At 40.3% G+C, this 14,616-nt stretch overlaps 1 long non-coding RNA gene across 1 annotated transcript; it reads right to left on the bottom strand.

Moving 5' to 3' along the window:
* Nucleotides 1–325: 325 nt before the first annotated feature.
* On the bottom strand, nucleotides 326–14,053 carry LOC143138483 (uncharacterized). Its single transcript, XR_012990230.1, has 4 exons — nucleotides 13,998–14,053; nucleotides 11,379–11,543; nucleotides 11,035–11,150; nucleotides 326–465 (listed from the first exon to the last, which is right to left on the bottom strand). It is a non-coding gene; the product is annotated as an uncharacterized LOC143138483 (long non-coding RNA).
* Between the last annotated feature and the right edge of the window lie 563 nt (nucleotides 14,054–14,616).

The raw sequence follows: 14,616 nt of genomic DNA, 5'->3' as shown, positions 1-14,616 counted from the left end.
GCTTTGGTAAACACCACTGTTACTGAAGTGAGATGGATATGTGATGGAACCGTTGACCTGTGAGGTGAACTTAAAGTTACACTTTCGGAATCAATGTGTGTTAATGACACTTTTTTTTCATAGATATACAATCAGTTCTGTGGCTTTCAAAAGAGAAGTTTAAATACATTCAGATACATCTCCGTCAACTTTAACACAGTCTATCTCATGATTCAGACATCATCATGAGTTAAACATGGAGAAGTTGAACTGATGCAATTAATAATCAGTAACTTTAACTATAATCTAATGATGCTAGATTTGAGCACAGAGAACTTACTATAAATGAAGTCCAAAGGCGGGGATGGAAAAACAAACTGGGCTCTGCAGAGCACTAACAGGAGGCTTTCAGCACGTCTCCAGCCTCATAGCTAAGATTCCTTTTCAGTGGGGGTCCGCTCACCTCCGAGGGTCTCTCAGATTTGCCTGAAAAGAAAATGAAAACAAAAGATTTGTCCACAGGACTTCCTGTCATCTTTGGTTTGGAGCCAAGGACATCCTCTTTGGAGCCACCTGTCTCTGTCAAGAGGATCCCCGTCTTCCCGCCCAGTTGGATTTTAATAAGGCCATTTTGCTACTGAATGCTGTTCACAACTAATAGGATTTGGCAGCTAAATCATCTGCTTATACCTGTTGGTCTGTATCCTTATCCTTATTTTTTTTCTCTCTCTCTCTCTCTCTATTCCTACATAGCCAAATAACTTTACTTACACCTACTCTTAATTTTTTGAAAGACAAAAATACACACTCTAAGTATCACAGTAATCCTCTGCCAGTTTCTCTCTCTCTCTCTCTCTCTCTCTCACACACACACACACACACAATCAGAGGGCTGGATTGCGGACGAAGTTGCTTCGCGAGGAGGGCCTCCCATTTAGGCAAAAGATGGGTCACAACCTTTCCTCAGAAGCCGGTGGGCTAATGAAGTAACCACAAAATTGGGCCCTGCAGCTAATTTGGAGTGGCATGCCCCGACCCCCCTCTCTCTGCCCACCGAGATGTGTTTCATTTTCTCTTATCAGCCGCCCAGTCATGTGGGTTTCTGCATGGACGCCTCTGTCTCCCCCACCGCTTGCCGCCGCGCTAATGGAAAACTTCGTTAATGTCATTAATCTACAGACCAAGACATGTACTAAAACACACATCAGGTTGTTTTGCGTGCGGCTTTGTGGGGGAGAGAGCAGGAGAGAAATAAAGAGAGAGAAAAAGAGAGAGAGGGAAGAAAGAGAGTGAAAGAGAGAGAGGGAAGAAAGAGTGGAGAGAAAGAGAGAGAAAGAGAGTGGAGAGAAAGAGAGAGAAAGAGAGAACACCAGGAGCTGTTTACCTGAGGGCTGGCTCTCCACACAGGCAGAGAGAGAGAGAGAGAGTAGTCCAAGATATCTTTGTCTGGCTCCAACATCAGTCACAGTTCAAAAAGTCGCTCCGATCCGAGACATATATCAATGGTGATTATTACATGGTGTCGTTTCACCATTTATTGGTATTTATTGACCCAAATAAGTCACTATAATTACTTCTACTAATAGTACCAAATAATTATTGTTAGTACTAGATTGACTACTCCATATTATATTAAAACAGAATATTAAGAACAGAATTGTAGAAATATTTTGTCTCTTAAAAAAATCAATGTTTGTGCTTACATATGCCCATACAGCACATGGTCTTTCACAAAACAAAAGCACAGCCACACACACACACCACAAATGTAGTGGCAGTTTTTCATAGTTGTCTATCCACAAAGAAGCATTACACTTGAAATTGAAGGTCAAGAAAACAACTTAAAGCGCAAAACATACATTTCACACAAAACAAATCATATGACAGAGGGCGGCGGAAATAGTAAAAAAAAAAGAAAAAAAAAAGAAAAACATGACTCCCTGCTCTTCAAAACAAACAAGCAGGCACATACTGAATCATTTCGCAGTGTCAGACACATACACACATACACACACACAAACCCAGACACAGACACACGCACACAACAGACAAGACCAATGCCTGAGCAGTTGTTGACAGAATACATTCTCTCTCTGCATGATCACTGAAGTATTCCCCTCTCTAATCACGCCTCGCTGGAGAAGGCATTATCTGGACAAACTCTTCCGCACCGCTCCAAACATTGGTGCATCTCTCTCTCTCTCTCTTCCACTCCCTCTCTCTGCGTCTCTCTTTCTGAAGCACATAAAGCCGGGCGAGACTCCTCCTGTCAGCATAAAGCCTGGCTGGAATGCTGTTAACACACGGATTAAAAACCTCGGGCCCTCTCGTCGTCTCCGATGGCACTCCTGACGCCAATTAATGCTGCATTACCCCACTATTATGCTGAGCGCCAGGCCCAAGCTCAGTTGGCCAGCATGTGGCGGCAGCCATTCCCTGTTAAGATGCGACACCCCCCTCGATCCCCCCACAATCCCCCAAAACTCTACCCACTTCTCGGCCCCTCAACCTGGTCATCAGCTTTAACTTTAATCCGGCGACACCTGAAGGTTATAATGGGGGGGATCTTTGTGTTGGGGGTTGGGGAGTTACCATAGCGCTCTTTGGCAAACACTCAGCGATCACAGAGCGAACACACTAAAAAGGGCCAGAGGAGAAGTGTGTGTGTGTGTGTGTGGAGGAGAACGGAGAAAAATCTTTGTGTACATAATACAGACTCATCTATGGTGGAGCCTGGCTACTGAACTCTGATCCTGGCTTGCCAGGGGACACGGGTTCAAGACACTGCCCCTGTTTTAGATGTAAGGGAGGGAGGGATAGCAGGCACCCCTGCCAAACTGGATCCATGTCAGTCCCTAGCACTAGACCTCCTTAACATCCCACCCTTATGGGGCAAGATTTAGGAAGACCAATTGGTAATTCACCCTGGGCTGGTTTTATCAATCCACTTGTTTTCAAAGCCTCCACTTCGTGGAAATTAGATACTAAAAAGAAGTTACTGGAATCCTCAATAAACTATGGAAATACTTGCACCAAACAAATAGCTGATTAGTTTTAACGTGTGTGACCTTGTAAGATATCCATGATGAGCATAATCAAAGTCTACAACGCTATAAAAGAAGTAAAACATTGGCTCGTTGAAGGTAATCTTATACATGAATAACGCTATGGATAGAAACGCCCACACTGTTTATTTGTCAAAAACGAATACAGCGGGAAAGAGTGTAAGTAGTGTAAGTGCGCACTTCAACCTATCAAACTAGTGAATCGGATAATAATGACGTTTGTGACTTCGATGTCCCGGGCTTAAGTAACCGAAGAGAACTCTGGGTCAGTCAGGCAGCTTGGTCCGCTGCACACAGGAACGAAATCCACGGCAAAAGGAGCTTACAAACTCCTCCACGTCGCAGCCCACCCGGGTACGCAGTCAAAACAGCCGAGGTTTCTGAGCGGCCTCCGAACATCTCCTCAGGCCCTAATCTGGCCCTCCCACTCCGAAAGAAGCTGTATGTACAGGAATATCACACAGTCTTTAAGTACCGATGGCATATGAAAGGAAACAGGCGGAAGCGGCTGCCACTTGTGGGTCACTGATCTGCAGTCACCGCCAGAAAGGAATCCAGAGGGCCCAGGGCCTTGAAATAAAAAATGCAGGTGATAAGTCGGCTGGAATTGCAGTGGCAGCCATTGTAGGCCGATCACGGCTGATGTCGAGATCGAGTCAGAGAGAATTTTTAGATGGCCCTTTCAAGCTGGTGCTGACGAAATATAATGTTAAAAAATAACACAAAATAAATATAAATAATTCCATAACTTCTCAAATTAAATGTTTGCTAAAAAGAGCTAATTTGATCAAACTTTTAAAAATAGAAATAATTTGTGGTCTATGAGATTTATAATGTTCAGCATCTGCATTAAATTAACTTGGTTTTAAAAGCTTAGCGCTTTAAAAATGACTATGATGCCTGTATAATTATATGCGAAATTTGAATTGTTTATCAACATTAATGTTGGTATCATTATCTTTTAATTTTGTTATTTTTTCCTTCCAATAACCAACAGAAATAAGCACAATTAATTTGACTCCAAACCCAGATTTTTTTCTGCCAAGTTAATAGTGTTATTTTGTACAGATTAGTTTCTATTGTACACAAATATGAATATGGAGTAAGCCGCATTTTCAAACCATGTCCATGACCACCCAAAAGCTAGGTGAAAATCAGTGCAGGACATGTGGGGATGTGTAGGGAAGCAGGACAATTATCACTCCGAGTCCATCTTATTGTCAAACCAGGTGACTTTTAGTGTGAGCCTCCCCTAATTAACCACTGCGGTCACTGACCACTCTACTCTCTTGAATGGGACAGGTCTGCGGTCACTGACCACTCTACTCTCTTGAATGGGACCGGTCTGCATTGGCTTTTCTGTTAAGTTTTCATTCATAAAAAAGAAAAGCCACAAAGGGCAGAAATCTTAATGAGGAGAGATGGGTAACCAAGAGGCCATTTTCTATTGTGCGTCCCCCTGCTTCGTGAGGCCACATGCCAGCGGGCTTAGCTCAAAACTGACGGCCCGTGTGCTCCGTGGCCCGGCTCTCCCTCGCTCCCTCTTTCTTTCTTTTTCATTTTTCACTTTCCCTGCCTTTTTCCTTTCTGTCTCTCCTCTCTGCCTGTCATCAGAGAGAGTAATTAGAAAGATGTTAATGGACGGGAGCTATTAGGAGTCCAAAGACCAGCTTCAAATGTCAGTTTAATTAGGTGTCACTTTGAAGAGGCCTTGTGTGGCTGTGTCAAACATTCTCTTAAAAAAAAAAAACTCCTTTGGAGGAAAAAAAAAGCATGAAGGGCCTCAACATGGACAAAGACATGGCATCCAAATAAAGCTTGCCTGAGTTTGAGGTCTCTGGTAGGACAGATAATATAACTACCCAACAAAGCTGTTCTCCTCGAAAAAGTTCCACCTCCTCAACCCACCCACCCCCCCCCCCCCCCCCCCTACAAAAGAGGGCCCCCCAAATTAACATTTTTGTCAAAAACCAAAACATAGCTTATGTTTATTCATGCAGATTATAAAATCCCACATTATTTCTTGCTTGGTTAATCCACATCCGGTGGCCGCCTTCACAAAGCCTCTCTAATGTAATCATTAGTTATGCTTCTCTGGTGGCCAAAAGACTGATACTAAAGTCCCACAATCCTGCAAAGGTGTAGGTGAATGGTAAGCGGAGATAAAGAACATCAAATAAATGAAGAAAAAAAAGGCTTGTTCATTCGGGGAGCACGCAAGAAAAAGTCTGTTAATTAAAAATATGAAAATGAACACAGGAACGAAAATCTCTAACATCAGGGTTTTTTTTGCCCATCCCTTAAACCTTTCTGAAGTCTATAAAAATGCAATTCTCTCTGTCTAACTGATTAAGAGGGCTTTTAGTCAGATGAAAACGAACTTGAAAGAAAGCAATAAGCATCTCTCGAGAGAATCAGATTTCCTTTTTTGAAATTTCAGGATTTACAGTTTCATGCGCATCAATCCATTTCACTCAATTAAGATTATGCAGATGTTGTCAATGTGAAAGTATAAAATATTAAATGAGGGCCAATTAATACTTCATTTACCAATAACAATTCACTGATTAAAACGGATCAAGTAAAGAAAAGAAGAAATAAAAAGTCAATACAGTCAGCACAATACACAAAAATACAGTGGCATAATTTGAGCTAGTTTATAAATTGTCAGTAGAAACTGGCAAAACAGACAGATCGGAACTGGACTGCACTATTGCTTGTAAACCATGGCAGGACACAGGGCTTCCGCCTGTTTTAATTCACAGCCCAGAACTACAGTAGCGTGCTGCAAAGGGAGAAGGACAGGCAAAGTTCATGGCACCTGGTAGTAAGAGTACACGCAGATTGAATTGTCTTCTGTTGTTTTGGGGATCTGCGTGGCTTAGCCTACAGAGCTTTGCTTGTTTTATTTATGACTCGCCTGGAGTGAAAGTGACATGTTGTTGCCTTGTTTTGACTGGACACTAATGTCTCTGGTAGATGAGGAATTACTCAAAGGGGCCGTGTGACAGATAACAAATGACCACTGACCTTATCGCTCGGAGAGGTGAGCGGAGGCCTGTTATGATGGCTGTCGTAAGTTATTTTAAAAATGATTTCCTTTATGTCTCGAGGTCACGTTAACATTCCTTGCAAACCAGGAAGGGTAAATTTGATAACTTCTTCAAAATATTATTTTATTCCTTTGCTTTTTAAGCACTGCTGATTTTTAGAGGGGCCTAGGTCCATTTTGATTGTGAACCTGGTCATTGCATATCAACTTTGTCACTAAAAATCCCACTGTCCACCTTTTGCAATCAGATAAAAACAAAACTGTTGACGGACATAATTCATGAATCACTTTTGTCTTAAATTTCCCATCTTGACTCTTGTCTTTGAAGTCAATTCACATGAGTGATAGTTGAATACTGAACAATTCAAAAGACCAGTTCAATGCCATTGTTTCTGCAGCAGACAACCTGAAGACAAATATCACAAAAAAAAAAACTTTTGCTTGAACTTGACAGTACACTCTGCACTTAGAGTAAACTCTGATGCTGACTTTTTTTTATATCACACATCAACAAATAACTAACACTGGACACTAAATCTACTATGCAAGTGCTTTGTAAAAAAGCCTCCAAGCAGGTAAATGAAAACCAACTGACAGCTTCAGAGACACCAACAGTGGAGGAGAGAAACCAAGCCGCAAAAGACAAAATAAAAAAAATAAAAAACCTGTCAGCCCCACAAACACGACAGATGTTTTTTCTCCCTCCAAAGGGAGTCTGCTTTCAGTGGTGCAGTCGTACACATGAGTGAAACTCACAAGCCTTAGGAAAACATCGGGAGATTAAATCATTAAATATAGCACACAATCTTGAGGATTCACTTTTAAGATTGCCGGGCAAGTAAGCAAGACAGGGAATTTTTTTTTTTTAAATTAAATAAAAGTTGCCACAGGCTGAATTACATCTTCAGTAGAGTCTGGGAGGAGATGGGGGGGGGGGCAACTTCATTATGCCCTCAACATTAAAAGATCAGTTGCCATCGATCCGGATTTTGGACAAGTGCCACGCTATTGACAGGAAGACAAAATATGTGCGCGACCATGTTTCAAAAAAGTTCTGCCCACGCACTCAATCACTGGAACAGAAATTGCTTGGTGCCATATAATAATACAAGTCTGACTTTATTTTATTCCCCCGCTGGATCAATGCTAATGTGACGAGGGCTCCTCAAGATGAATGGCCCTCGCTGCCCGTTTAACCCAGCATGGACCGCCTGGACCGGGCACTGCAGGACCGGGCACTGCAAGTCTGCATTTGTGTGTGTGTGTGTGTGTGTGCGCACGTGTGTGTGTGTGTGTGTACATCTCTGGACCCCTTCTGTGTTCTATAAATCACCTTTGAGCTTTGCCTGACAGTCTTTGGCTTAGATTTTGGCTGAGAAAGGCCTGAAAGTGCATTAGAATCGAGCATTAATGCTCACATGCACACATGCAAATGCCTGAGAGCGGCCTTTGTGAAGTATCCAAAAATTGTGGTATCGGCCATTTTTTGTGGATAGATGTAAGATTTTGGATAGATGTGAGATTTTTCTATTATTATTTTAATCATTATTATTATTATTATTATTATTATTATTATTATGCAAGAAATCTGATCACTGAAGATGTAAAAAATTTATTTGAATTACAAGCAGGTAAATTACTGCCAAAATCAAAACCAGATTTTAGATTTCATGCAAATAAATGTTCAAGCTTGTCCATAGGGCCAACTGACTATCACCGACCTACATTCAACAGGAGTTTTTTTCCAAAGGGACATGAGATGTTTTCAGGTGACAAGACAAGACAACACACACACACACACACACACTCACACACATATCTACACTTACCACGATCAAGCACTTGTGAGCAAATATAGGAAGGATATATAAATCAGATCACTCAACAGAAGAATAAATCATTTCCTCTCATCCCCTCAGACTAAACTCCACGACGTCTTTCTCCCTCCCTTCCTCCCTTACTCACTCACTCGCTATCTCCATCTCTCTGACAGTGTGTCTTTCAGGTCATGAGTAAGCCGACACTGTTTTGATGCGCGTTTCCTTCTCGTCTGGGATTGAATAAAGGCTGCGGCCGTTTCGCCATAGACAGGATAAATCCAGTCTGATGGCTTGATACAGCCCTGGGCCTCTTGAGCGACACCCTGACCTAGTAAATCAGCACCAGGATTTCCTCCCAACATTCTAACAGTCTGATATGGAAGCTTTACTGTACTTTAGTCGCAGATAGAAATAACATGATAAGCTGAATGGTGGCGGATACAGAGGGTTAAACTTTTGCGGAACTATTTTCTAAATTATACACACCTGCAAAACACCGCACCTAATTACAAGAACAGTTAAATCAGAGTTCGTTCAAGCTGTTCTCTACAGTCTATGACTGACCAATTGTGTGTGCATGTATATATATTTATATATACACGCAAACACATTAATATTTTTTTCTACTGCTTGCTTAATTTTTTGTTATCTACTGATTGTTAAGTTTTGAACATGGCTTACTGCTACACTAGATTCCCACATTTGTTATTTATCAGTTTGGTACATTACATCGGCACATACATGCTTGTAGTATTTCCACTGTTTTTAAAATCTCTTAAAACCAGACGATCAGATCCTAAACACAGTATGTAATAGTATCAAGTTTTAAAGAAAGGTCTAAAGAACTCTAACCACTTTTCCACAAGCACCCTTACAACAGCAACTTCAAAAGCAAAAGACATAAAATATAATCATAGTAGGACTCATACAATGTTTAAATAACATTTGAAGTCACTTATACTTCATGAATATGACAGAAAAATCAATAAATTATCTGATTTATAGCCTGAAAAGAAGAGAAAGTGAGACTCAAAAGCACTGTTCCAGAACTGACAAATGCGATATTAAAAACTTGCTTCTGAGACAACCAATAATATTACTGTCAAAAATCAGGTTGGAAGTAATTAAGGCAGCGATGAATTATTCAGACTGTCAAGAACTGTTTAGCAGAATCTAACAAGCGATGGCAAATTGCAAATCCGGTTGAGAGATTTCAGTCTTCTGAAGTCTGCACATGTTAAATAATACTCACATGTTAAAAATACTCATCAAGCTTTTTTTTAAAACCCTTAATCAAAACTTACACATCACTTTTTTCTTTGTCTCTTTCCTTTAGCCGACTGGAAATCTGATATTTTCAGTAAAAAGCACAAGACAAACTGACATCAACAAAATGTAACAAAACACAACCAATTGTTCAATGTGTACCAAAAGTTGTAAAGATGTACACATCTCTTTGAAAGGAAACTAGTCACAAAGTTGTAGTTTGTAACAGCAAATTACTCTTAGTCCTATTTTCCGTACCAATTTACCTGGACAACTTCCCTCACACAATTTTTTTTTTTCAGTTTCAGTTGTGTCAAAGGAATCACCGTGAAATGCAAACAACTTTACCTCTACGAAACTTGGCACACCCCTGGCAATGTGTGGATTTAGACAAATCAGCCCTGAACACATATTTTTGGACATCGGACAGAATGGCTATCAGCAGCAGGGGGGCCCAAACCACGGCAGGGAAAGAAAAAAAACACAGAAACAATCTCTCTGTGCGGCTTCAACAGGCCCAGCACCTTCCCTTTCCCCTGACCGTCACCACGGCAGATGGGGACACAGAGCACCATGAAGTGGAAAATAGACCACTTGTGTTTGCGCTGGCAGAAGATGACGGCTCGCAGCTAAACTCAGCTGTCCAACAAGCCACCCCACCGCAAAGCCACCCCATCCCAGCCTGCTCCCCGACACCCCTCTGCACCGCCACCACCACCACCACCACCACCAAGCGAGACAGAGGTGAGGCAGCAGGTACGGGAGGAATAACAGATGGGGTGAATGAAAGAGAGTGAGAGAGTGAAAGAAAAGATTGCATTTTCAAAGCAGCAGGTAAATATCTTCCATTGTTTTTATTTGCTTATTGCTAGCCATTCAAAGTCTTTTCATTATTCAACCATTTTGTTAAGGCTTTGGAAACTGACATTAATTCATATACAACCCCATATACACAATGCAATGTGTGATGAATTCGCTATGAAGTCTGTAAGCTAAAGATCCTGACACATTTATTTCCAAAATACCCCCTAGTAATCACCATGGTACAATGTAAGCAGGACCTCACTTCAAATGACACAGGATTCAGATCCCGAGTTTGACCCCATGCTGCCATCAAGTGTCAGATGAAGGTTTGTGCACACTGCGTCAAGAGGTTCACTGTTCTAAGATTTGCGGGGAAACCACCACCAACATGGTTCTTACTGAGGAGGTCTTAGCCAAAACTGTACAGACTCTCATACATATTTTTAATTACTCATGAGGAGCAACAAGGAAAAACATGATGTTACATTATCTTGTTTCTTTATATCTTAAGTCAATAATATATTTTTCTGTATTTTTGGTAAGAACAAAGTTAATAAAATAAACATTAATCATACAAAATAATGTCAATCGTTCTATGTCTAAAGTTCTGTTGTCAAGACAGAGTAGTTTAAATGACTACAAGATGTGGATGATTTGTCCCATTTTTAATTTCTGAAATGATCTTCAGATGGCTATGCAGCCGTTTTCTAAAAAAAAAATAGGGTGTCGTTTGATTTGAGTTGCAAAACTGACTTACAATACAGGGAATGGAGTCATTGCCGATATGCACCTGGAACGCCTGGTATTACTCTATGTAACATTGTTCACGCCAGTAGGAGCATGACCATTTTCTCATCGGTTTTAGACAAATTGGGTCCCCCCTTAGTGCTAAATGAGTAACCAGTAGGTCAAAAATTGACAAAAATGTGAATTCCTATATTGTGTTTCTCTAAGCTCAAATATCAACAACTTTTGGTCAGAAACACAGGTTTCACCTTTAAGGCATTGAGCAATACGTGATGATAAGTTATGTTAACCTTGGAGATACCTGAACTCACTAGACAAATCTCTTCTATCTTCATGTTGTTGCGCTTTCCCTCACAGGTAAAGATCCTTCCATTGCCCGCAACACTCTTCAGTTATTTTGTGTTTGATCTGATGGTACTGAAACATTTTGAAAGACGCAAATCAAATGAAAGCTTTGTTCTCTGTCGCACACGGAATATATCACTGAATGCTTAGGTCTGGGTGTCTTAGGAAGAAATAGAATGGGTTAATAAGGATTTATTCAACAATATAATATGGCAGGAAGTACATGGGAAACGTATACATATAAATACATAAAAAGTGAGATAAGGATGAGAAAAAAACTGTCTTGCACCCTTTGCTTACCATTCACTTTTTGTAACTTCCAGTATTGGTGATGTAAAAAGAAAGCCGTGTTCCTGTCTGTTCCAGCTGCTCATGCCATTATTCTTTTGAAACTCATCTGACTTGAAGGCGTTCATTTTGACGGACCACAGCATTGGGTTTCCATACCAAAGCTGGATGGAAAAACTAGAAAAGATTAAATATACACCATCTGAGCAATTCACTTGCCAAGTCCATGACAATATTTTCTTACATATCAAATTACAGGCATTGGGGTATATGAAACAAATTATATTAAGCATCATTAGGGATAATTTCCCATTGCAGTCCAAGAACATTAATAAAATAAGTTAGCCCTAAATGTAACAGAACATCAATGGCAGTAAATAGATATTTGACATTTAGTCTATTGAATTAAAATACCACAATATCAATAGTTTATTGCACATTCTATAACTTTTGTTGAAACAGAAGGTAAATTAAATAATTTAATAAAATAATGATCGGTCAGCCCTGTGGGTAGAATTTATTAGTTATAGTCAAGAGTGATGTCAGTAATCCATTGTTTTTTTTTTTGTTGTTGTTGGAAGTTTAAATCAAAGCAACACACAGTGCATTCAAAACACATTTAGACCCCCTTACTTTCACATTTTATTATGTTGCAATACTAACATCTTTAACAACACAAAGCAGTTATTTTCCTTAAAATAACAGCTTCAAACTTATCCTGATGCTACACTGACTTAAAATATGGAAAATTAATTTTCTGACATTGTCAATCAATCTACACTCAATACCCCATAATGGCAAAGCAAAAACGGGATTTTAGAAAAATTTAAAGAAAAAAACCTGTAATCACATTGACGCAAGTATTGAGACCCTTTTCTATGGCACTTGAAATTTAGCTGTGCTTCCCATTTCTATTGGTCATCTTGACAATTCTACAACTTGACTTGAGTCCATCTGTGGTGAAGGTCATAGTTCTGGGACAGGCAACATCGTGGGACAAACGGGTGTGGTGGAGCAGCAGCAGCAGCATCACCAACTGACAATCGGTCGACCCGGGTTTAATTTCCCAACCCACCGTTGCAAGTCTGTGTTACTTTGGACAACAAGGCTTGTTATTACAGAACAACCTGAATAAGTAGTCAGGGAAGAAAGGAGAGAGAGGTGACCAGGAACCCAATAGGTCACTCCGCCTGAGCCGCACACAGAGATGGTGAACTTTCAGAAGGACAACAATCACTGCAAAACTCTCAGGATCTGGGCTTGCAGAGTGACCAAAAGCAAGGCCTCTCCTCAGGGTAAGACACAGAAAAGCCCACTAGCAATTGGTAAAAGATCACCAAAGTACTCGTAGACCGCAAGAAACAAGATTGCCTGGTCTGATAAAACCAAAATTGAACTGTTTGGCCTCAATTCCAAGTGTTGCACGTTTTACTCAAGCCTATGCCTATGGTCATACCTGGAGGAAACCAGGTCACCACCACTCATCATCTTTTCAGTACCGCTGGTAAAGCATGACGTGGGGTGTTTGTTGGCAGTGTCTGTCTTGCGGAACTACTGCTTGTTAAATGTGTGTTTTCACACTGAACATTTCTGCTGCTACGCCAGCACTGCCAGCCCTCAGGAGAAGACTTTCAGTTTTTTCCTTTTTCAGATAAACTTTGTATATAGATATTAGAAATGCCAGAAATGGCAAAAGCTGGAAACACATGCTCTCCAAAATGAGAAAGACATCTTGTGGTGAATTAAGAATATTGAACATCGGTTAGTTTAGAATAATCAGCCCCATCTGCCAACCTCACCTCACTAAAAGTAAAGCCTAGAATAGATGTTGTAGAATTGTCAGACTCACTAGGCCTAGACTGTGAGGTGTATAGATTATGACATGTAGATTGTAGATGAGGGGAGTAGGCTACAACATAGCAAAATGTGGGGGGAAAGGGGTCTAAAATACTGTACTGTATAAGACCACTTTAACTTTGCAAAGACAAGTAGGACTTTGATTATTATCATGGGCAAATAGTCTCTTTTGCTGACAAAAATAAGTGTGTAGGCCTAGTATTACAGAAAATGGCAAAAAACAAGGGAAAAAGTAAAGAAGCACTTTTTGCTACCTTTTCAGCCTTTCAACCAGTTTGGGCAGCATCTTATAGGGCAAAATACAGTAACATTAATTAACCTATACCCAAGTCGTGATAGTCTGTTCATTTTAAAAACCTTGAGTAAAACGCGCAACACATTGAAGCAACACATTAACCTAAAAAATAATCGACTAGGCCTACTAAAGCTAAATTTAGATGCTAGCTAGCTCGTTAGTTGTAGCTGCTCCAACTGCAGCAAGTCATTACTGCCTATGACTGAGGCAAGTTTCTGTTATCGGTTTCAAGGGTTAAAGTTAGCTAACAAAACATGTCTTCTGTACTAAATGTCTTAACTCTTACCATGGAAACCCGAGACACAACATTAATTTGTCTACATAATGTTAAATTAATGTTTAAGAGTTAGCGAAGTTAACCCTAACATGATAAAACTAGAATGCCATTTTTAGAAAATTTACTAATTAAAATGGCAAAATAGTATGGGGTTACATAAGCAATGGTCTTAAACAATACATTATATTTGGCTTTTTCTTACCAAGGTTTGTGTTGATATACCTCCAAAGCAACCTTATTATATGTCGCTCACCTCTGACCTCCATCCACAGGTGTGCCCTGCACAGTCAGCCTCATGGCAAGAATGTCAAGACAGAACAGAGACATCATGGACAACTTGAACTTCTTGGCTTCTGCGACGTCAGCCTGTTCTACAAATTGTCCTATTATCGCCACCTTCTGGATCTATGTGGTACAGTAACTCCAGAGACGGTTGTATTTTAAGGATCTTTGGTAACTCCATTCCAAAAAGAAAAAGAACACTTTCTAAATGCAATCGATTACATTTCTTCCCTGCTTTCCTGTGATAATTATTACCACTCTTACAAAAGGAATCTGAAGTAGGCCTACAATGCAGTAAAACAATTTTGTCCAAAATGTTGCAATTCTGCAGTAAAGTACACTACAATGTAGTGCAATGCAGTTTTACATAAAATAAAAAATATTGTATTTCTGAATATGAACTGCAAAAATATTCTTCAAAACTGCAGTTTTGATACACTTGAAGTAGTGCAGTTATTTTTGTCAGGGCATACCAGGTTCAGTGGCAGTGGCCCAGCCCTTTGTTGTCCTGTCTTTCACAGTAGTTATCAAGTGTATAG

Source organism: Alosa pseudoharengus, unplaced genomic scaffold (assembly GCF_046254945.1).
Source record: "Alosa pseudoharengus isolate Yale_2024_CS ecotype anadromous, Long Island Sound unplaced genomic scaffold, YU_APseudo_1.1 YU_APseudo_1.1_scf_21, whole genome shotgun sequence".
Lineage (NCBI taxonomy): Eukaryota > Metazoa > Chordata > Actinopteri > Clupeiformes > Clupeidae > Alosa > Alosa pseudoharengus.
This window is presented reverse-complemented; position numbering and strand designations above follow the sequence as displayed.